Raw genomic sequence first — 24,106 nt, 5'->3', positions numbered from 1 at the left:
TATTTTATTTATTTTTTATTTTATATCTAGTCTGGCATAAAATATTATTCTGTTGTGTGCACACTTTTAATTATTATTTTGTGTATTATCTGTCACTTATATTAAATAAAGACAATTTTAATTATCACTTCCCCTATCTGAGATTTTTCTATGGTCTTCCATTGTGTTGATGTTCTTCATCATAGGGGAGGAGTAGCTTGCTGGAGTTTGTGGCTCCAATGTGGTTAAATGCATAAAAACTTTCTATAAGGGGGCCTTGCTGACACTGGTGGTTCCACACACTTGAAGCTATATTAGGACTATCTGTGAAGGAAGTTTTGTTTGTTATGTGCACTAACAAAGTCTTCAAGAGCGCTATCATCCGCCGCAACTGGGCCTCAACAGTGAACTTCGTTCTTTTCTTAGGCTGCAGTCATGCACAGTTATTCAAATTTAGCTAGGAGTGTTTGTTGCAATTTAAAGGGGAAGTGTAATTCCTATCTTTCGAATTAACTGCAAATCCGATACTCTACAGCAGGGGTCCCCAACCCGTAGCTCCCGAGCCACATGTGGCTCGCCTGCCCCTGACATGTGGCTCGCCGACTATCACAGAAAAAAAGTCCCTAGGGACTGTACAGCGGCGCGGGAGCGCTATTTGTAAGGCCCCGCCTCTTCACGTGACGTCTCGCCGCTCAGGAGAAGCTCCATTTGACATTAACCCAACCGGCACCCACAAGGCCTACGGCTTCCAGCCAATCACCTCTCCCCACTCTTCTTCTTGCTTACAGGAAGCCCGTGTTGCTATTGGTGGTTGCGCGGAGACGAGCGATTGGATGTTCCTCAACTACAGTGGGCGGGAACGCGAGCGGCAGGGATGCGTTGTCCCGGTTACCTGTCCCGCGCCTGCCATGTTGTTTCGCCCGGTGTTCCTGACGTGAAGTGACGCAGGCCTCTTCTGTGAGGCTTCCCGCTCTACTTCTTCTCGGTTGGTCTTATGGTGGGGCTGTTCCTGACGGCAGTGTAATATCTGCATAGAGGAGCCATGTCTCACCGGCTGTCTAAGGAGGAGTTGGATGAGCAGTTTGAAGAGTTCTTAAAAGAGGTAACTCACAAGGATCTGCACTATCCCGGGGCACTAGGACCCTGGGCACTGGCCGCTGCCTCACACCTCTCACAACGTGACGGCATATGTCAGCTACAACAGAGCTACCAATGGTGTGTGTGGTGCCGGCTTCTGCCCTTCCACAGCTACCTGCGATTATATATTATACTGTTATTACATGGCCACAGGTCTCCTTATTGCTCAGTGGTGCCATATCCTTAGGTTGGGATATTAGTGGGGGCTCCACATCAGGGACCAGCTCTGAATACAGTGTAGAGGCCATTCTTCGGCTCTGCAGCTCCGCTCCTAATGAAATGGATGGGGCTGATCTGCAGCACCCTGGTACATGGAGCTGTGCCAGATCTGTACGCTGTGGACCACTTACACATGTCCATACTGCTCTCTACTGGATGCCTAATGCAGGGGTCCCCAACCTGTAGCTCGCGAGCCACATGTGGCTTGCCTGCCCCTGACATGTGGCTCGCCGACGATCACAGAAAAAAAGTCCCCAGGGATCCACCCCGCTGCCTGTAATACCCACCAAGGGCGGGCGTCAGCACCCAGGCAAGTGCCAGGGCCCTGAGCAGGCAGGGGGCCTACTCGCCGTCGGAGACACTGGCGTGCTATGGTGCCGGCCCCCGTGAGTGGACACCCCGCCTGCTCCGGGCCCCGCCACTTGCAATACTTACCTCTCCCGGTTCCAGCGCTGCAGTGTCTTCCATCCTCTGACTGTGACGTTCAGGTCAGAGGGCCCAAATATGGAGCATTATATGGGGCCAGTAATATAGGGAGGATCCTATGGGGCCAGTGATATAGGGAGCATCTTATAGGGCCAGTGATATAGGTAGCATCTTATGTGGCCAGTAATATAGGGAGCATCCTATGGGGCCAGTAATATAGGGAGCATCCTATGGGGCCAGTAATATAGGTAGCATCTTATGGGGCCGGTAATACAGGGAGCATCCTATGGGGCCAGTAATATAGGGAGCATCTTATGGGGCCAGTAATATAGGGAGCATCCTATGGGGCCAGTAATATAGGGAGCATCCTATGGGGCCAGTAATATAGGTAGCATCTTATGGGGCCAGTAATATAGGGACCATCCTATGGGGCCAGTAATATAGGGAGCATCCTATGGGGCCAGTAATATAGGGAGCATCCTATGGGGCCAGTAATATAGGTAGCATCTTATGGGGCCAGTAATACAGGGAGCATCCTATGGGGCCAGTAATATAGGGAGCATCTTATGGGGCCAGTAATATAGGGAGCATCCTATGGGGCCAGCAATATAGGGAGCATCCTATGGGGCCAGTAATATAGGTAGCATCTTATGGGGCCAGTAATATAGGGAGCATCCTATGGGGCCAGTAATATAGGGAGCATCCTATGGGGCCAGTAATATAGGTAGCATCTTATGGGGCCGGTAATACAGGGAGCATCCTATGGGGCCAGTAATATAGGGAGCATCTTATGGGGCCAGTAATATAGGGAGCATCCTATGGGGCCAGTAATATAGGGAGCATCCTATGGGGCCAGTAATATAGGTAGCATCTTATGGGGCCAGTAATATAGGGACCATCCTATGGGGCCAGTAATATAGGGAGCATCCTATGGGGCCAGTAATATAGGGAGCATCCTATGGGGCCAGTAATATAGGTAGCATCTTATGGGGCCAGTAATACAGGGAGCATCCTATGGGGCCAGTAATATAGGGAGCATCTTATGGGGCCAGTAATATAGGGAGCATCCTATGGGGCCAGTAATATAGGGAGCATCCTATGGGGCCAGTAATATAGGTAGCATCTTATGGGGCCAGTAATACAGGGAGCATCCTATGGGGCCAGTAATATAGGGAGCATCTTATGGGGCCAGTAATATAGGGAGCATCCTATGGGGCCAGCAATATAGGGAGCATCCTATGGGGCCAGTAATATAGGTAGCATCTTATGGGGCCAGTAATATAGGGAGCATCCTATGGGGCCAGTAATATAGGGAGCATCCTATGGGGCCAGTAATATAGGTAGCATCTTATGGGGCCGGTAATACAGGGAGCATCCTATGGGGCCAGTAATATAGGGAGCATCTTATGGGGCCAGTAATATAGGGAGCATCCTATGGGGCCAGTAATATAGGGAGCATCCTATGGGGCCAGTAATATAGGTAGCATCTTATGGGGCCAGTAATATAGGGACCATCCTATGGGGCCAGTAATATAGGGAGCATCCTATGGGGCCAGTAATATAGGGAGCATCCTATGGGGCCAGTAATATAGGTAGCATCTTATGGGGCCAGTAATACAGGGAGCATCCTATGGGGCCAGTAATATAGGTAGCATCTTATGGGGCCAGTAATATAGGGAGCATCCTATGGGGCCAATTCCATATGGAGCAGTATTTGTGGCCAATTACATATGGAGCAGTATATGAGGCCAATTCCATATGGAGCAGTATATGGGGCCAATAATATATGAAGCATCTTATGGGACTGTTAAAGGGTACTGACTTTTAAGATTGCTACTTCCAATAGGAGGCACTAGAGTTCAATTTGCATAACAATAATGTAAAATACATAAGGATAGAGTGAAAGCGAAAATTTGCATGTTATTATTTGTGCCTTCTCTAGGTTTTTCTATGACTATCTGCATTGTGGCTCTCGACCAACTTTCATAGCGGAATGTGGCTCTCAAGGTAAGAAAGGTTGGGGACCCCTGCTCTACAGTATATGTGTAAATTGTGAACTCTGTTTGTTTTATTACAACTTGCCATCTCCCTTACTATACTTACCATTTACCCTCCTCCACAATAAAACTGTTTAAGTTTTCAATCTCATATCCTTATGAGTGTAGCGCGAACTGAAGCGCGTAAGTGTAGGGAAGAGAGTGGACCCTCTGGACCGCGGAAAAGACCTACCCCTGGGCGAGCTGACCTTATGGAACCGACCCCTATACAGGGACTGTCAGGGGCAAGCCCAGAGGAGCCAAAACCACAGTGGCCGTACCAAGAGGGGCGGCTCTAGAGAGAGGAAACAAGGACTGAGGGGAAAAGGCCGAAGAAGGGTGGAGAACAAAAGGAAAACTGGGAAGGCAGGACCGAACCTCTGGACCAGGAAGACGGACGTCAGACCGGAGAGGCTGGGGAGCCGAGACAGGAGAAGGCTGCAGGGAATAAGAAATAAAGAAGAGCTAAAAAAGTACGGCGGGGTAGCTGAGAAAAAACAAACAACACAGGGATGAAGCAGGCAGGACAAGGACAATGAGCTTGGACTACGCAGTACACAAAAGACTGAGAGCACAGGTAGAGCGAACGGGCCAGATGCACAAGCGGAGGCTATATGACAATCAGGCAACGCAAAGCAGGAAGGTCAGCCTCTTATAGGAGAAGTCTTACCCGGATTGGCTGTCACTGGAGAGTTCCGGGGAAGGAGGAATATCAGAGGAACGCATGCGTCCTTTGATGATCCCAGAGCGCCTGCGCAAACACCGGATGCCCCTGACAGAGCGAGGTACCGGAAGTGAAGGGACGATCTGAGGACGAGCGCACTGTGACCTGGAAGAGGAGCGGCGGGGACGCACATCGGCAGGAGGATGGGACACTGCACAGGAAGAGAGGCTGGCGCGCTGGAACCTGGAGGAGGAGCGGCGGCGGCACGCAGTGACAGGACTGGTAACAGTGAGTATATACAGAATTTGGACAGGGGTTTCCCGAGTCAACCCCTGGCAGAAGAGGGATACCCTCCTGCATCCCACTACAACTCCCAGCAATATTCTGGTGGAGGGGTGGAGGCACTGCGTTATATTCAGGTGAGAACTACCAAACACCCTGCCAACAGAGGCGGCTTAAAGGGGTGTTACAAGTACATACTAATGGGGATAAACTGTAAAGATAAAAGCAAAAAAACACCAACTGTGCTCTTGAGGTCAACTATGATATTGTGTTTAACTATGCACTTATCCACAGCCCTGCACTTAAAATGCTGCCCTAGCAGTATATGGCACTTGCTGTCCTCCAACCAGTAAGCACAAGTGTAACTAATAGAAGCTACTAGAATCTTTTGAATCACAGACACTTAATCACATGCACCAATCACAAGATCTCTTTTTATTTTTTTCCCCACAAGATTAAACCCACCCACAAACACAGATAATTCCCCAAATAGATACAACTATTACACAGTTAACACAACTATAATAATGTGTTTAGCTATGCACTTACCTGCAAACTGCACTTAAAATGCAGCCCTCTCTCCACTCAGCAGCCCTTTCTTAGAGTATATTGCACTTGTAGCAGTAGTGTAGCTACTGGGGGGGAAGAGGGCGGTGCATTATACTATAGAGTCTCCCCATGGGGGGCTGCATTATACTATAGAGTCTGCCTATGGGGAGTTCAATATACTACAGAGTCTGCCTATGGGGAGTGCATTATACTATATAGAGTCTGCCTATCAGGGCTACATTATACTATTAAGTCTGCCTATGGGGAGTGCATTATACTGTAAAGAGTCTGCTTATGGGGAGTGCATCATACCATAAAGAGTCTGCCTACAGGGAGTGCATTATACTATATAGAGTCTGCCTATGGGGGCTGCAATATACTATACAGTCTGCTTATGGGGGCCTGCATTATACTGTATAGTCTGAATATGGGGAGTGCATTATACTATAAAGAGTCTGCCAATGGGGGGCTGCAATATACTTTAGAATCTGCCTATGGGGGCCTGCATTATACTATATAGAGTCTGCCTTTGGGGATGCATTATACTAGAGTCTGCCTACAGGGGGCTGCAATATACTATAGAGTCTGCCTGTGGGGAGTGCATTATACCACATATAGTCTATCTATGGGGAGTGCATTATACTATATAGAGTGCCTATGGGGGCTGCAATATACTATAGAGTCTGCTTATGGGGGCCTGCATTATATTGTATTGTCTGCCTATGGGGAGTGCATTATACTATATAGAGTCTGCCTATGAGGGAGCTGCAATATACTATAGAGTCTAATGTATATGCAAAGAGAAAAAAAAAATAAAAAAATAAAAATAAAAAAATTAAAAAAATAAAAAAATAAAAATAAAAAAATTAAAAAAAATTTAAAAAAAAAAAATTGCGGCAGCAGTCACCAGGTGGCGTGGTTCATTCCTTTATTGAAGATACGAATTCCATTAAAGTAAACGCACGGCTCGGGGGAGTGCGGACATGGTGGAAGTGAGCAGGGAAGGACAACAGCTGTTTCGCGCTATACCAGCGCTTCTACAGGTAGAAGCGTTGGTATAGCGCGAAACAGCTGTTGTCCTTCCCTGCTCACTTCCACCATGTCCGCACTCCCCCGAGCCGTGCGTTTACTTTAATGGAATTCGTATCTTCAATAAAGGAATGAACCACGCCACCTGGTGAGTGCTGCCGCAATTTTTTTTTTTTCTCTATGCATATACATTGGAATTTATCTCTTTTTTTCCTTATGCGAGCACCTCCAGTTACTGAGTTTCAGGCACCCACAATTGACTGCATACAAAAAAGCAGTGCTCGTTGCAGAGGCTGTGCAGCGCCACGTTTTTTTCTTTTTTTTCTTATTGCTCAGATACTATAGAGTCTGCCTTTGGGGGCCTGCATTATGCTATAGAGTCTGCCAATGGGGGCCTGCATTATACTATAGAGTCTGCCTATGAGGAGTGCATTATACTATTTAGAGTCTTCCTATAGGGGGCTGCAATATGCTATAGAGTCTGCATATTGGGCCTGCATTATACTATGTAGTCTGCCCATGGGGAGTGCATTATACTATATAGAGTCTGCCTATAGGGGCTACATTATGCTATAGAGTCTGCCTATGGGGAGTGCATTATACCATATAAAGTCTGCCTATGGGGAGTGTATTATACCATAAAGAGTCTGCCTATGGGGAGTGCATTATACTATATAGAGTCTGCCTATGGGGGCTGCAATATACTATAGATTCTGCTTATGGGGGCCTGCATTATTCTGTATAGTCTGCTGTTGTGAATTTGGATTCTGGGCTCCCCCGGTGGCTACTGGTGGAATTGAACTTGTGACATCATCTTCCCTGTTCACCTGTTCTGATTAGATCTGGGTGTCGCTATATAACCTGGCTTCTCTGTTAGATGCTTGCCGGTCAACAATGTTATCAGAAGCCTCTCTGTGCTTGTTCCTGCTCCCAGACATCTACTAGATAAGTTGGACATTCGTCCATGTTTTGTTTTTGTATTTTGGTTCCAGTTCACAGCTGCAGTTTCGTTACTGTGTCTGGAAAGCTCTTGTTGATCAGGAATTGCCACTCTGGTATTATGAGTTAATGCCAGAGTCCTAAAGTAATTTCTGGATGTGTTTTGTTAGGGTTTTCTACTGACCATGAAAGTATGCTTTCTGTCTTCTGCTATCTAGAAAGCGGACCTCAAATTTGCTAAAACTATTTTCCTGCTGCGTTTGTTGTTTCATCTCATATCACCGCCAATATATGTGGGGGGCCTCTGTCTCCTTTTTGGGCATTTCTCTAGAGGTGAGTCAGGTCTTATATTTCCCTCTGCTAGCATTATTTAGTTCTCCGGCCGGCGCTGGGCATATAGGGATAAAAAGTAGGACATGCTACCTGGCTACTTCTAGATGATGCGGTAGGTTTAGTTCATGGTCAGTATAGTTACATCTTCCAAGAGCTTGTTCCTATAGAGGCTTATGCTAGTTCTCTGGCCATGGAGATCATGACAGTTTGACCGGACCACTAAAGGGTTAAAATCCTTGGCTGAGAAAGGAGAGAAATAAGAAGTCTGCTGAGAGTTTTTTTTTTTTTTTTTTTTTTCTTTTTTTTTCTGTGCTCTTAATTGGATCACTTGCCAGTCTGTCTATGCTGCAGTCTTTCTTTTTTTTCTCTCTCCTTATAATCTTTGAATGGCTTTGTGTTCACCTGTTAATAATGGATCTTCAGAGTGTAACTGCAGGTTTGAATAATCTCACCACGAAAGTACAAAATTTGCAAGATTTTATTATTCATGCTCCGGTATCTGAGCCGAGAATTCCTTTGCCGGAATTCTTCTCAGGGAATAGATCTAGCTTTCAGAATTTTAGAAATAATTGTAAGCTATTTTTGTCCCTGAAATCTCGTTCTGCTGGAGACCCTGCACAGCAGGTTGGGATTGTGATTTCCTTGCTCCGCGGCGACCCTCAAGACTGGGCTTTTGCATTGGCACCAGGGGATCCTGCGTTGCGCAATGTGGATGCGTTTTTTTTGGCCTTGGGCTTGCTGTATGAGGAACCTCATTTGGAACTTCAGGCAGAAAAAACTTTGATGTCCCTATCGCAGGGGCAAGATGAAGCTGAAATTTACTGCCAAAGATTCCGTAAATGGTCTGTGCTTACTCAGTGGAATGAGTGTGCCTTGGCGGCTACTTTCAGAGAGGGTCTCTCTGATGCCATTAAGGATGTTATGGTGGGGTTCCCTGTGCCTGCGGGTCTGAATGAGTCCATGACAATGGCCATTCAGATCGATAGGCGTCTGCGGGAGCGCAAACCAGTGCACCATCTGGCGGTGTCCACTGAGAAGACGCCAGAAAGCATGCAGTGTGATAGAATTCTGTCCAGAAGCGAGCGGCAGAATTTTAGACGGAAAAATGGGTTGTGTTTCTATTGTGGGGATTCTACTCATGTTATATCAGCATGCTCTAAACGTACTAAAAAGCTTGATAAATCTGTTTCCATTGGCACTTTACAGTCTAAATTTATTTTGTCTGTGACCCTGATTTGCTCTTTGTCATCTATTACTACTGACGCCTATATCGACTCTGGTGCCGCTTTGAGTCTTATGGATTGGTCCTTTGCCAATCGTTGTGGGTATGATTTAGAGCCTTTGGAAACTCTTATTCCTCTGAAGGGGATTGACTCCACCCCATTGGCTAATAATAAACCACAATACTGGACACAAGTGACTATGTGTATTAATCCGGATCACCAGGAGACTATTCGTTTTCTAGTGCTGTATAATCTACATGAGGATTTGGTGCTGGGATTGCCATGGCTGCAGTCTCACAACCCAGTCCTTGACTGGAGAGCTATGTCTGTGTTGAGCTGGGGATGTAAGGGGACTCATGGGGACGTACCTTTGGTGTCCATTTCATCATCTATCCCCTCTGAAATCCCTGAGTTCCTGTCTGACTATCGTGACGTCTTTGAAGAACCCAAGCTTGGTTCACTACCTCCGCACCGTGAGTGCGATTGTGCTATAGATTTAATTCCGGGTAGTAAATACCCAAAGGGTCGTTTATTTAATCTGTCTGTGCCTGAACATACTGCTATGCGAGAATATATAAAGGAGTCCTTGGAAAAGGGACATATTCGTCCATCGTCATCTCCCTTAGGAGCCGGTTTTTTCTTTGTGTCAAAAAAAGACGGCTCTTTGAGACCATGTATTGATTATCGGCTTTTGAATAAAATCACGGTTAAATATCAATACCCATTGCCGTTGCTGACTGATTTGTTTGCTCGCATAAAGGGGGCCAAGTGGTTCTCTAAGATTGATCTCCGTGGGGCGTATAATTTGGTGCGGATCAGGCAGGGGGATGAGTGGAAAACCGCATTTAATACGCCCGAGGGCCACTTTGAGTATTTGGTGATGCCTTTTGGTCTTTCTAATGCCCCTTCAGTCTTCCAGTCCTTTATGCATGATATTTTCCGCGATTTTTTGGATAAATTTATGATAGTGTATCTGGATGATACTCTGATTTTTTCGGATGACTGGGACTCTCATGTCCGGCAAGTTAAGAGGGTTTTTCAGGTTTTGCGGTCTAATTCTCTGTGTGTCAAGGGTTCTAAGTGCGTTTTTGGGGTTCAGAGAATTTCCTTTTTGGGATATATTTTTTCTCCCTCTTCCATTGAGATGGATCCTGTCAAGGTTCAAGCTATTTGTGATTGGACGCAGCCCTCTTCTCTTAAAAGTCTTCAGAAATTTTTGGGCTTTGCCAACTTTTATCGTCGATTTATTTCTGGTTTTTCGGATGTCGTTAAGCCATTGACCGATTTGACTAGACAGGGTGCTGATGTTGCTAATTGGTCCCCTGATGCTGTGGAGGCCTTTCAGGAGCTTAAGCGCTGTTTTTCTTCTGCCCCTGTGTTGCGTCAGCCTGATGTGACTCTTCCTTTTCAGGTTGAGGTCGACGCTTCTGAGATCGGAGCTGGGGCAGTGTTGTCGCAGAAAAGTTCTGACTGCGCCGTGATGAGGCCTTGTGCCTTCTTTTCCCGTAAATTTTCGCCCGCTGAGCGGAATTATGATGTTGGGAATCGGGAGCTTTTGGCCATGAAGTGGGCGTTTGAGGAGTGGCGCCATTGGCTCGAGGGGGCCAGACATCAGGTGGTGGTATTGACTGACCACAAAAATTTGATTTATCTTGAGACCGCCAGGCGCCTGAATCCTAGACAGGCGCGCTGGTCATTATTTTTTTCTCGGTTTAATTTTGTGGTATCGTACCTACCAGGTTCTAAGAATGTTAAGGCGGATGCCCTTTCTAGGAGTTTTGAGCCTGATTCACCTGGCAACTCTGACCCCACAGGTATTCTTAAGGAGGGAGTTATCTTGTCAGCCGTTTCTCCAGACCTGCGGCGGGCCTTGCAGGAGTTTCAGGCGGATAGACCGGATCGTTGTCCGCCTGATAGGCTGTTTGTTCCTGATGATTGGACCAGTAAAGTCATCTCTGAGGTGCATTCTTCTGCGTTGGCAGGTCATCCTGGAATTTTTGGTACCAGGGATTTGGTGGCAAGATCCTTCTGGTGGCCTTCCCTGTCACGAGATGTGCGAGGCTTTGTGCAGTCTTGTGACGTTTGTGCTCGGGCCAAGCCTTGTTGTTCTCGGGCTAGTGGATTATTGTTGCCCTTGCCTATTCCTAAGAGGCCTTGGACACACATCTCGATGGATTTTATTTCAGATCTGCCTGTTTCTCAGAAGATGTCTGTCATCTGGGTGGTGTGTGACCGTTTTTCTAAGATGGTTCATTTGGTTCCCCTGCCCAAATTGCCTTCTTCTTCCGAGTTGGTGCCCCTGTTTTTTCAAAATGTTGTTCGTTTGCATGGTATTCCTGAGAATATCGTTTCTGACAGAGGAACCCAATTTGTGTCTAGATTTTGGCGGGCATTTTGTGCTAGGATGGGCATAGATTTGTCTTTTTCGTCTGCTTTTCACCCTCAGACTAATGGCCAGACCGAGCGGACTAATCAGACCCTGGAGACATATCTGAGGTGTTTTGTGTCTGCTGACCAGGATGATTGGGTTGCTTTTTTGCCATTGGCGGAGTTTGCCCTCAATAATCGGGCCAGCTCTGCCACCTTGGTTTCCCCGTTTTTCTGTAATTCGGGGTTCCATCCTCGATTTTCCTCCGGTCAGATGGAATCCTCGGATTGTCCTGGAGTGGATGCGGTGGTGGAGAGATTGCATCATATCTGGGGGCAGGTGATGGACAATTTAAAGTTGTCCCAGGAGAAGACTCAGCTTTTTGCCAACCGTCACCGTCGTGTTGGTCCTCGGCTTTGTGTTGGAGATTTGGTGTGGTTGTCTTCTCGTTTTGTCCCTATGAGGGTCTCATCTCCTAAGTTTAAGCCTCGGTTCATCGGTCCGTATAAAATATTGGAGATTCTTAACCCTGTTTCCTTCCGTTTGGACCTCCCTGCATCCTTTTCTATTCATAACGTTTTTCATCGGTCATTATTGCGCAGGTATGAGGCACCGGTTGTGCCTTCCGTTGAGCCTCCTGCTCCGGTGTTGGTTGAGGGTGAGTTGGAGTACGTTGTGGAAAAAATCCTAGACTCCCGTGTTTCCAGACGGAGACTCCAGTATCTGGTCAAGTGGAAGGGATATGGCCAGGAGGATAATTCTTGGGTCACTGCATCTGATGTTCATGCCTCTGATCTGGTTCGTGCCTTTCATAGGGCCCATCCTGATCGCCCTGGTGGTTCTGGTGAGGGTTCGGTGCCCCCTCCTTGAGGGGGGGGTACTGTTGTGAATTTGGATTCTGGGCTCCCCCGGTGGCTACTGGTGGAATTGAACTTGTGACATCATCTTCCCTGTTCACCTGTTCTGATTAGATCTGGGTGTCGCTATATAACCTGGCTTCTCTGTTAGATGCTTGCCGGTCAACAATGTTATCAGAAGCCTCTCTGTGCTTGTTCCTGCTCCCAGACATCTACTAGATAAGTTGGACATTCGTCCATGTTTTGTTTTTGTATTTTGGTTCCAGTTCACAGCTGCAGTTTCGTTACTGTGTCTGGAAAGCTCTTGTTGATCAGGAATTGCCACTCTGGTATTATGAGTTAATGCCAGAGTCCTAAAGTAATTTCTGGATGTGTTTTGTTAGGGTTTTCTACTGACCATGAAAGTATGCTTTCTGTCTTCTGCTATCTAGAAAGCGGACCTCAAATTTGCTAAAACTATTTTCCTGCTGCGTTTGTTGTTTCATCTCATATCACCGCCAATATATGTGGGGGGCCTCTGTCTCCTTTTTGGGCATTTCTCTAGAGGTGAGTCAGGTCTTATATTTCCCTCTGCTAGCATTATTTAGTTCTCCGGCCGGCGCTGGGCATATAGGGATAAAAAGTAGGACATGCTACCTGGCTACTTCTAGATGATGCGGTAGGTTTAGTTCATGGTCAGTATAGTTACATCTTCCAAGAGCTTGTTCCTATAGAGGCTTATGCTAGTTCTCTGGCCATGGAGATCATGACAGTCTGCCTATGGGGAGTGCATTATGCTATATAGAGTCTGCCTATGGGGGGCGGCAATATACTATAGAGTCTGCCTATGGGGGCCTGCATTATACTATATACAGTCTGCCTTTAGGGATGCATTATACTATAGAGTCTGCCTATGGAGGCCTGCATTATGCTATAGAGTCTGCCTATGGAGGCCTGCATTATACTGTATAGAGTCTGCCTTTGGGGATGCATTAAACTATAGAGTCTGCCTTTGGGGGTGCATTATACTATATAGAGTCTACCTATGGGGAGTGCATTACACTATATGGAAGTCTATGGGGAGTGCATTATACTATATTAAGGGCTATCTGGTGCATTATACTATATGGGGGCTGCAGGGCCGTATTTGTCACTAGGCACTCGAGGGCACGTGCCTAGGGCGGCGACATTGCGGGAGGGCGGCACCTGAGCAAGGTTTTTTTTTTTTTAAGTCCCAGGTCACAAGCAACCGACCGCCCCGCCCCCCGCCTCCGAGTCCCACCCGCCCTCCTTGAAAACAATACTCACAACTCACACGGAGGGGGGCGCGGAGAGCAGGTGCAGGGTGCACTATCCAGCCAGGAAGTGTCTTCTCGCGCCGCAGCTCGGAGCGGTCGCGGGCGGCCGTCTCCCCCTAAGGAGGAAGCCGACGCTCGCATCTTCATGGACGCCGGAGAAATCGTATGACAGTCAGCCGGACCGGGACCCGCACGACCTGAAGGTGAGTGCTGCGCAGATATAGCAGAGCCGAGCGGGTCCCGGTCCGGCTGACTGGCAAACTCCCCGCACGCCATCCAAGTCCTGCTCTGCCACCCCTGGCCCTGTGTATGCCAGGGCATGGTATATACCTGGTCCTACGGGGGAATATATATGCTTGACTCATATTCCACCCCCCCTGTATGCATGGCTGATGGGCCATCAGCCATGCATACAGGGGGGGGGTGTATATGAGCCATGCATACAGAGGGGGGGGTGAATATGAGCCATGCATACAGGGGGGGGGGTGAATATGAGCCATGCATACGGGGGGGGGTGAATATGAGCCATGCATACAGAGGGGGGGGGGTGAATATGAGCCATGCATACGGGGGGGTGAATATGAGCCATGCATACAGAGGGGGGGGGGTGAATATGAGCCATGCATACAGGGGGGGGTGAATATGACCCATGCATACAGGGGGGGGTGAATATGACCCATGCATACAGGGGGGGTGTATATGAGCCATGCATACAGGGGGGTGTATATGAGCCATGCACAGGGGGGGATGAATATGAGCCATGCATATGGGGGGGGTGAATATGAGCCATGCATATGGGGGGGGTGAATATGAGCCATACATGCATACAGGGGGGTGTATATGAGCCATGCACACAGGGGGGTGTATATGAGCCATGCACAGGGGGGGATGAATATGAGCCATGCATATGGGGGGGTGAATATGAGCCATGCATACAGGGGGGGGGTGAATATGAGCCATGCATACAGAGGGGGGGTGTATATGAGCCATGCATACAGGGGGGTGAATATGAGCCATGTATACGGGGGGGGTGAATATGAGCCATGCACACGGGGGGGGGGAGTGTGAGCCATGCATACAGGGGGGGAGTGTGAGCCATGCATACAGGGGGGTAATATGAGCCTTGCATACAGGAGGGGGGGTCATTATACAGTATAATGGAGAACTGTGTGTGGCCGTTGTACAGTATTGAGCATCGTGTGTGGCCGTTGTACAGTATTGAGCATCATGTGTGGCCATTATACAATATGGAGCATCATGTATGGCCGATATACAGTATGGAGCACTGTGGCCATTATACAGTATCATGGAGAACTGTGTGTGGCCGTTATACAGTATTGAGCATCATGTGTGGCCGTTATACAGTATTGAGCATCATGTGTGGCCATTATACAGTATGGAGCATCATGTGTGGCCATTATACAGTATGGAGCATCATGTGTGGCCATTATACAGTATGGAGCATCATGTGTGGCCATTATACAGTATGGAGCATCATGTGTGGTCATTATACAGTATGGAGCATCATGTGTGGCCATTATACAGTATGGAGCACTGTGGCCATATTTTTTCATTTATAATTATTGTATATAAAACAGTGTGATCAGCAGTGCTAAATGGCTGTGGTTGGGACGTGGATATGGGTGTGATTAGTTGTGAAATCGGTGTGGTCAGAGGCGTGGCCTAAAATTTGCCGCGGCGCGCTGCGCGCGCCGCACACTTTCTACCTCCTTCCCTTCTTCAAAAGTTGGGAGGTATGGTAACACATTTGCCAGATCATGGCAAGTGCCGCAAATACCATAAGGAATGAATGAGGCCAAACGCAGTGTTGCCGTAAGTGATCCGTTACGCGGCACATGCAGAAAAACTTCCCCGATCTGCTGCAAAAGGCGACTTTCACATCAGCGATTCTTGCTAAAGTCACTGCCGATAGTGTCATACTCACCAATGGGGGGGGGCAGCACTAAAAGTGCCTAGGGCAGCAGAAACTCTAAATACGGCCCTGGGGGGCTGTCTAGGGGGCATCATACAGTGTGGAGATTACAGTGGCGGGACCATCATACAGTGTTGGAGCAATCAAACAGTTTGGGGGATACCAAGAGGTCAGTATATATACAGTGAGGGGGAATTATACTGTTCAAAAAAAGAGAGAAAGCACTACTGTAATTATGCACACTAAACCCCAAAATAGTAAAAAATATGTATATAAACTTTATTGGCACATAGTATAACACTTAATAATAATCTTTATTTTATATAGCGCTAACTTATTCCGCAGCACTTTACAGTTTGCACACATTATCATCGCTGTCCCCGTTGGGGCTCACAATGTAAATTCCCTATCAGTATGTCTTTGGAATGTGGGAGGAAAGCGGAGTACCAAGAGGAAACCCACGCAAACACGGGGAGAACATACAATCTCTTTGCAGATGTTGTCCTTGGTGGGGTTTGAACCCAGGACTAGGGTTGCTTTAGAATTTAGAGGGCACAGAGAACTACGCAGTAGGTGCAGTACTAGGGACACATATGGCAGCAGCGGCTCAGTATTGGGATATCAGCAGGATGTTGAGTTTGTGCAGGTTGGGAATAACACTTGACATAAAACATAATTAAAAACAATAGTGGGTATACCCACTCAACATCCTGGAAGGATAACAACAAATCATCATTCTAATAAAGCATGCAACCCTATATTCAGACCTATAATTAGTTGCATAAACATAGTACATTGTAATATTTTGTATAATTCAGAATATGCATAACCATAGAAAGGGTCCACTCCCTATGAAGTGAATCAATACAAAGTCATAGAATCCACAGCAATCGGCTGTCTAACAAGAGCAAATGGAAAATCTCACAGGCGCAGTTGCCAGTATTGTAGGCAAAGGTGTAAAAGATCAAAAAATGAAAGTAAACACCGAAGTTAGACAGTATGATGCCCCTGTTGTTCCCAATGTGGCAAGCACCAGCACTAATACCCCAAGCAATAGGGAAAACTTACACCAACAGCCAAAGGATCAAAAGAATAAATCCAACGAAGGGGCAGAGACCCAGTATCAGGATGCGAGTGGAGGACCCACTTGTTTAATGCCAAGTGTTGTACTATGTGCCAATAAAGTTTAGATACACTTTTTTTTTACTATTTTTGGGTTTAGTGTGCATAATTGAAGTAATGATTTCTCTCTTTTTTTGATCATTATTGTTTTTACTACTGACTTTGCACCCCTCATATTTATGGTAGCTATTGTAGTGCACCTGGATTATCTTATCTTCATGGGGAATTATACTGCGTATAAGAGAGCATCATGCTGTGTATAGGGGAGCTGTACAGGGAGGAGACTCGGGACATTTTCCAACGTAAAATGTAACTTATTGTTATAGGGGAACTCAGGTTACTGTGACTGTCAAAGGGGCACATAGAGGGCATTATTACTTTCTAGGTGACAAAATGTGGGCACTGTTTTCTAGGGCACTTGCACTCTGCATTACTACTATATTCTAGAGTGTTGCTTTAGAATTTAGAGGGCACAGAGAACTACACAGTAGGTGCAGTAATAGGGACACATAACGGCAGCAGCTGCTCAGTATTGGGATATCAGCAGGATGAGGAGTTTGTGCAGGTTGGGAATAGATGGTGATGGGGCTGAAAATATGAGACGTGAAATGTGTCTTTGTTGAATTCTCTGCAGCTGAGTCCTGGCTGGAGAAGTTGTCATGTTGGTCTGGGCCAGATAGAAAAGAAGTGTAAAGTGAACAATTCTATCAGACAGAACATCAACGGTAAGTCATTATCTATAACTGTGCAGTAATGTCTTATATGTTCCATAGGACTGGCATCTACCACTGACCATATGATAGTAATATCAATGTTAGTTTTTGTATAGAGATTATTTTAAGTAACAGCACGGTCATCTACTGAGGTTCTCATCCACTATTAGGGTGTGTCAGCCAGTTGTAATCAAGGTTACCTAGTTAGGGGCCCACTCAGAAGATTCAACTCCTCCCCGAACCAAAACCCTAGCTACGCCTCTGACTTTTAGTCTTCCAACCAGCAAACACCATTTGAAAAAAAGCTGAAAAGAGGATGGATTCTACCAATGGATAATGAGCCTAAACACTATCAAAATCCACAATAGACTACCTCAAAAGGTGCAAGCTGAAGGTTTTACAATGGCCCTCACAGTCCCCTGATCTGAACATCATTGAAAATCTGTGGCTAGACCTCAAAATAGTAATACATGCAAGACGACCCAGAAAAAGACTCTTGGCTGGCTACAAATAGCGTTTACAAGCTGTGATACTTGCAAAAGGGGGTGCTACTAGGTACTAACCATGCAGGGAGCCCACAATTTAGCATCGACCCATTTTCCTTTTTGCAATTTTTAAAATGTATAAGATGAAAATATATGTATTTTTTTTTCCTAAAATACAAAGGAAATGTGTCATCCTTAACTTTAGAACTTTTAGAGATCATTGTATCTTCAACTTGCTTAACTGTTCACAATAACAGTAATTTTGAGCAGGGGTGTCCATACATTTACATAACACTGTGACATTATAATTACAGATGTAGCTATGGTATGATTTTAAGTTGTCATTCTTCTTTTGGCTCGTTTTGACCCTTTTACAAGTCGGAACTGTCTCTGCATACAGTAGGTTACTTTTGCATACATACTGTATCTATCAATTTCTCAATGTTGTTTCATAAGAAAGGTGGTTTACTACTGAGAAGTTAAAAGAACTGCTGCCCTTGACCTTGTTTCTGGGTTTGTGTAATTTGCTAGGTGACAGAAGTGATTAAACTTCTGTGATGTGATCTAGATCATCACACCCAGGAGAAAAACTACTAGGACGAACCTGGCAAATTGTGATTATGTTCTGTGAATGTTGATAAAAAGTATATCCAACAGGTGGCGCTATAGAGTTTAAGTCCTCTTTTTCTCAGAAGAGGCAATTTGAATATCTGAATCTTAGAATTTTCTCATGTTTAATGGGATGAGCAGATTTAGTTTACACCTTCTCTCCAACCTGCAGGGGTTTGCAGGTATTTACCTAGAGAGGAAATTAAATATTCTACTTGAAAGCAAAAATTAAATAGAATTGTGACAGCAGAAAAGGCAGAACAAGGAGAAAGTGTGTTTAACATGACAGCAAGCAAAGGAAGACTAGAGATGTACAGCCACGGGGGACTGGAGACGTGAAAAATGTGAGGTAGATTAAGCTTGGCTGTTGGAAAAGAGATTCTCTTGTGGGAGAGAAAAAGAAAGAAGAATTACATCATTTTGTCCTCTAAGGGATGTGGGTTTGAATGCACACTCTTTATGTTACAAATTGGGCGAAATCAATAAAACACACAGTTTGGAGAGAGAAATGCCAATTAGTTATTACATTTTGTAACACGCACATGAGACACACATGAGAAAAAAAATCATTGAAAGCCAAGCTTACATACTAGGGGAGACTGTTCAGCACCTACCTGGAGAGATTCTTAGAGATTCTCTAAGCCATAGGTCTGAATGAGGACCATATACCAGCGATGATGGTGCAGATGAGAGGATCTGGATGGAGTACACATGGATCAATGAAGATAAGGACAGCATGGTATGCATGTCAGTAGACAAACATGCAAACTAGGCGGCACATATAAATCAGAGCCTGGAATATGGCTACATGGGAATAGTAACCGCTATCTGCCAGCAGGGATACTGCTACTCACAGGAATGCAGTCAGGTATCTTCTAGTAGTGCAATGGTTAATCACAGGTATAACAAATGAATGCAGTCTGGTATCTTTCAGCAGGAAAATGGTCAATAGCAGCGATGTATGCAATCTGGAACGTGCAGCAAAGAAATGGTTAACCATGGGATAGCAGAGCAGTAGAGACTCACTTGAAGTGATCATTGCAAAAGCTATGTGAAAAAAGGCACTGAGAACAGTTGTGAGAGGTTGGTTATTTGCTTGCTGAGTATTAGGTATGTACAACCATAAGTAAACTTAACTGACTTTGGAAATGATGTTGGTTGTAGCATGGAAGTCAGGAGTAGAAGGGAAGATGATAGATACCTAGCTGGAGTTGAGCCAGGTGAAGTAGCAGCAAACTTCCGGTAAACATGTAGCATCTGTGGACAATGGGATTTATTACTCACTTACCTGCCTCCGCCTGAGCTGACCTTAAAAGTCCTAGAGTGATGATGTCATGAGGAGTTTGTCAAGTTGCCTGAAAAACTGCCGCATGGACTACTGCAAAGGGAGGTGACCCTAGAAGAAGAGAGTATGACCCAGTTCTGGAGCCAAGACAGGTATGCAACAAAGACAGCAACACCTTCATTATTGGGCACCCACATAAGTTACATAGTTATTAAGGTTGAAGGAAGACTTTAAGTCCATCTAGTTCAACCCATAGCCTAACCTAACATGCCCTAACATGTTGATCCAGGGGAAGGCAAAAAAACCAGATGTGGCAAACAGTAAGCTCCACCATGGGGAAAAAAATTCCTTCCCGACCCCACATACGGCAATCAGACTAGTTCCCTGGATCAACGCCTTATCAAGGAGTCTAATATACACTCACCGGCCACTTTATTAGGTACACCATGCTAGTAACGGGTTGGACCCCCTTTTGCCTTCAGAACTGCCTCAATTCTTCGTGGCATAGATTCAACAAGGTGCTGGAAGCATTCCTCAGAGATTTTGGTCCATATTGACATGATGGCATCACACAGTTGCCGCAGATTTGTCGGCTGCACATCCCAAAGATGCTCCATACAAGGCAGGATGGATCCATGCTTTCATGTTGTTTATGCCAAATTCTGACCCTACCATCCGAATGTCGCAGCAGAAATCGAGACTCATCAGACCAAGCAACGTTTTTCCAATCTTCTACTGTCCAATTTCGATGAGCTTGTACAAATTGTAGCCTCAGTTTCCTTTCTTAGCTGAAAGGAGTGGTACCCGGTGTGGTCTTCTGCTGCTGTAGCCCATCTGCCTCAAAGTTCGACGCATTGTGCGTTCAGAGATGCTCTTAGGCCTACCTTGGTTGTAACGGGTGGCGATTTGAGTCACTGTTGCCTTTCTATCAGCTCGAACCAGTCTGCCCATTCTCCTCTGACCTCTGGCATCAACAAGGCATTTCCGCCCACAGAAATGCCGCTCACTGGATTTTTTTTCTTTTTCGGACCATTCTCTGTAAACCCTAGAGATGGTTGTGCGTGAAAATCCCAGTAGATCAGCAGTTTCTGAAATACTCAGACCAGCCCTTCTGGCACCAACAACCATGCCACGTTCAAAGGCACTCAAATCACCTTTCTTCCCCATACTGATGCTCGGTTTGAACTGCAGGAGATTGTCTTGACCATGTCTACATGCCTAAATGCACTGAGTTGCCGCCATGTGATTGGCTGATTAGAAATTAAGTGTTAACAAGAAGTTGGACAGGTGTACCTAATAAAGTGGCCGGTGAGTGTATATATACCCTGTAACATTATACTTTTCCAGATTTGTATCCAGTCCCCTCTTAAATTTAAGTAATGAATCACTCATTACAACATCATACGGCAGAGATTTCCATAGTCTCACTGCTCTTACAGTAAAGAATCCGCGTCTGTTATTATGCTTAAACCTTTTTTCCTCCAGACGTAGAGGATGTCACCTTGTCCCTGTCACCGGTCTATGATTAAAAAGATCATCAGAAAGGTCTTTGTACTGTCCCCTCATATATTTATACATTAACATAAGATCACCCCTTAGCCTTCGTTTTTCCAAACTAAATAGCCCCAAGTGTAATAACCTATCTTGGTATTGCAGACCCCCCAGTCCTCTAATAACCTTGGTCGCTCTTCTCTGCACCCGCTCTAGTTCAGCTATGTCTTTCTTATACACCGGAGACCAGAACTGTGCACAGTATTCTAAGTGTGGTCGAACTAGTGACTTGTATAGAGGTAAAATTATGTTCTCCTCATGAGCATCTATGCCTCTTTTAATGCATCCCATTATTTTATTTGCCTTAGTAGCAGCTGCCTGACACTGGCCACTGAATATGAGTTTGTCATCCACCCATACACCCAGGTCTTTTTCATTGACGGTTTTGCCCAGAGTTTTAGAATTAAGCACATAGATATACCTATATACATCTTATTACTTCTACCCAAGTGCATGACCTTACATTTATCCCCCATTAAAGCTCATTTGCCATTTATCAGCCCAAGCTTCTAGTTTACATAAATCATCCTGTAATATAAAATTGTCCTCCTCTGTATTGATTACCCTGCAGAGTTTAGTGTCATCTGCAAATATTGAAATTCTACTCTGAATGCCCCCTACAAGGTAATTAATAAATATGTTAAAAAGAAGAGGGCCCAATACTGACCCCTGTGGTACCCCACTACTAACCGCGACCCAGTCCAAGTGTACGCCATTAATAACCACCCTTTGTTTCCTATCCCTGAGCCAGCTCTCAACCCACTTGCACATATTTTCCCCTATCCCCATTAATCTCATTTTATGTATTAACCTTTTGTTTGGCACCATATCAAAAGCTTTTGAAAAGTCCATATACACTACATCTACTGGGTTCCCTTGGTCCAGTCTGGAACTTACCTCTTCATAGAAGCTGATCAAATTAGTCTGACATGATCGGTCCCTAGTAAACCCGTGCTGATACTGGGTCATGAGGTTATTCCTCTTCAGATACTCCAGTATAGCATCCCTTAGAATGCCCTCCAGGATTTTACCCACGGTAGAGGTTAAGCTTACTGGCCTATAATTTCTGAGTTCAGTTTTTGTCCCCTTTTTGAATATTGGCACCACATTTGCTATATGCCAGTCCTGTGGTACAGACCCTGTTATTATGGACTCTTTAAAGATTAAAAATAATGGTCTATCAATGACTGTACTTAATTCCTGCAGTACTCGGGGGTGTATCCCATCCGGGCCCGGAGATTTGTCAATTTTTGTGATTTTTAGACGCCGCCGTACTTCCTGCTGGGTTAAGCAGGTAACATTTAATTGGGAATTTTTATCACTAGTCATATTGGCTGCCATGGGATTTTCTTTTGTAAATACTGATGAAAAAAATTCATTTAGCATATTGGCTTTTTCCTCATCCTCATCCACCATTTCACCCAGACTATTTTTAAGGGGGCCAACACTATCATATTTTAGTTTCTTACTATTTATGTAGTTAAAGAATATTTTGGGGTTATTTTTGCTCTCTCTAGCAATGAGTCTCTCTGTTTCAATCTTTGCTGCCTTGATTTGCTTTTTACAGAATTTATTAAATTTTTTGTATTTATTTAATGCCTCCTCACTACCTACTTCCTTTAATTCTCTAAATGCTTTCTTTTTGTCACTTATTGCACCCCTTACAGCTCTATTCAGCCATATTGGTTTCCTCCTATTTCTAGTATGTTTATTCCCATACGGTATATACTGTGCACAGGTCCTATCCAGGATGCTAATAAACGTCTCCCATTTTCTTTGTGTACTTTTATGTCTCAGGATATCGTCCCAGTTAATTGCACCAAGATCCTCTCTCATCCATTGGAAATTTGCCCTCCTGAAGTTTAGTGTCCTTGTCACCCCTCTACTACACATCTTATTAAAGGAGACATGAAAACTTATTATTTTGTGATCACTATTCCCCAAGTGACCCCCAACCCTTATATTTGATATGCGGTCTGGCCTGTTGGTTAATATTAGGTCTAGCAGTGCCCCCCTTCTTGTTGGGTCCTGAACCAGTTGTGAAAGGTAATTGTCTCTCATAGTTGTCAAAAACCGATTACCTTTACTGGAACTGCAGGTTTCTGTTCCCCAATCTATTTCAGGGTAGTTGAAGTCCCCCATAATAATGACTTCTCCTTGAGTCGCAGCTTCATCTATTTGCTTTATGAGGATATTCTCCATTGCTTCCATTATTTTTGGAGATTTATAACAAACCCCTATCAGTAATTTATTTTTTCCCCCTCCCCTTATCTCCACCCACAGGGACTCTACATTTTCATTAGATTCACCTATATTATCACGCAGGATGGGTTTTAAGGTCGATTTTACATACAGACACATTTCTCCCCCTCGCTTATCTGTACGGTCATTTCTGAACAGGCTATAGCCCTGCAAGTTAACAGCCCAGTCATGGCTCTCATCCAGCCATGTTTCAGATATCCCCACCATATCATAATTATGTTCCAACAACATTAGTTCTAATTCATCCATTTTGTTGGCGAGGCTTCTGGCATTAGTATACATGCACTTGATGTTCCTCTCTGTACCTCTATTCTTTCTTAAATTACTAACTGTTCTAACCCCACCCCCCATGCCACCGCCACCCCCAACTTCCTTATTTGTGCCCTGGTCTCTATCTGCACTATCTTCCCCTCCTATAAAATGAATACTCTCCCCCCCAATCCCTAGTTTAAACACTCCTCCAACCTTCTAGCCATTTTCTCCCCCAGCACACCTTCCCCATTGAGGTGCAGCCCGTTCCTAGCGTAGAGCCTGTAGCCAACTGAGAAGTCGGCCCAGTTCTGCAGGAACCCAAACCCCTCCTTCCTACACCAATTCTTGAGCCACTTATTAACCTCCCTAATCTCCCATTGCCTCTCTGGCGTGGCACGTGGTACAGGCAGTATTTCGGAAAATACCACGTTGGAGGTCCTTGCTTTCAGCTTGCAACCTAATTCCCTGAAATCATCTTTAAGGACCTTCCACATAAGATTTGCTTAGAAACTTTTGTTCACATAGATTTTACATAAAATAAGTGCATTTGGCAACATGACTTATTTCTATACAACT

The 24,106-nt window shown here is 45.3% G+C and overlaps 1 long non-coding RNA gene across 1 annotated transcript in view; it reads left to right on the top strand.

Moving 5' to 3' along the window:
- Positions 1 to 869: 869 nt before the first annotated feature.
- Positions 870 to 24,106, top strand: part of LOC143769160 (uncharacterized) — a 79,448-nt gene continuing 56,211 nt past the window's right edge. The window contains exons 1-2 of the long non-coding RNA XR_013214236.1: positions 870 to 1,081; positions 3,704 to 3,768. This is a non-coding gene — a long non-coding RNA (uncharacterized LOC143769160). The remainder of the gene's footprint in view (positions 1,082 to 3,703; positions 3,769 to 24,106) is intronic.

Source organism: Ranitomeya variabilis, chromosome 4, assembly GCF_051348905.1.
Source record: "Ranitomeya variabilis isolate aRanVar5 chromosome 4, aRanVar5.hap1, whole genome shotgun sequence".
NCBI lineage: Eukaryota > Metazoa > Chordata > Amphibia > Anura > Dendrobatidae > Ranitomeya > Ranitomeya variabilis.
Note: the sequence above shows the minus strand (reverse complement) of the source record. Positions and strands in the feature narration are given on the sequence as shown.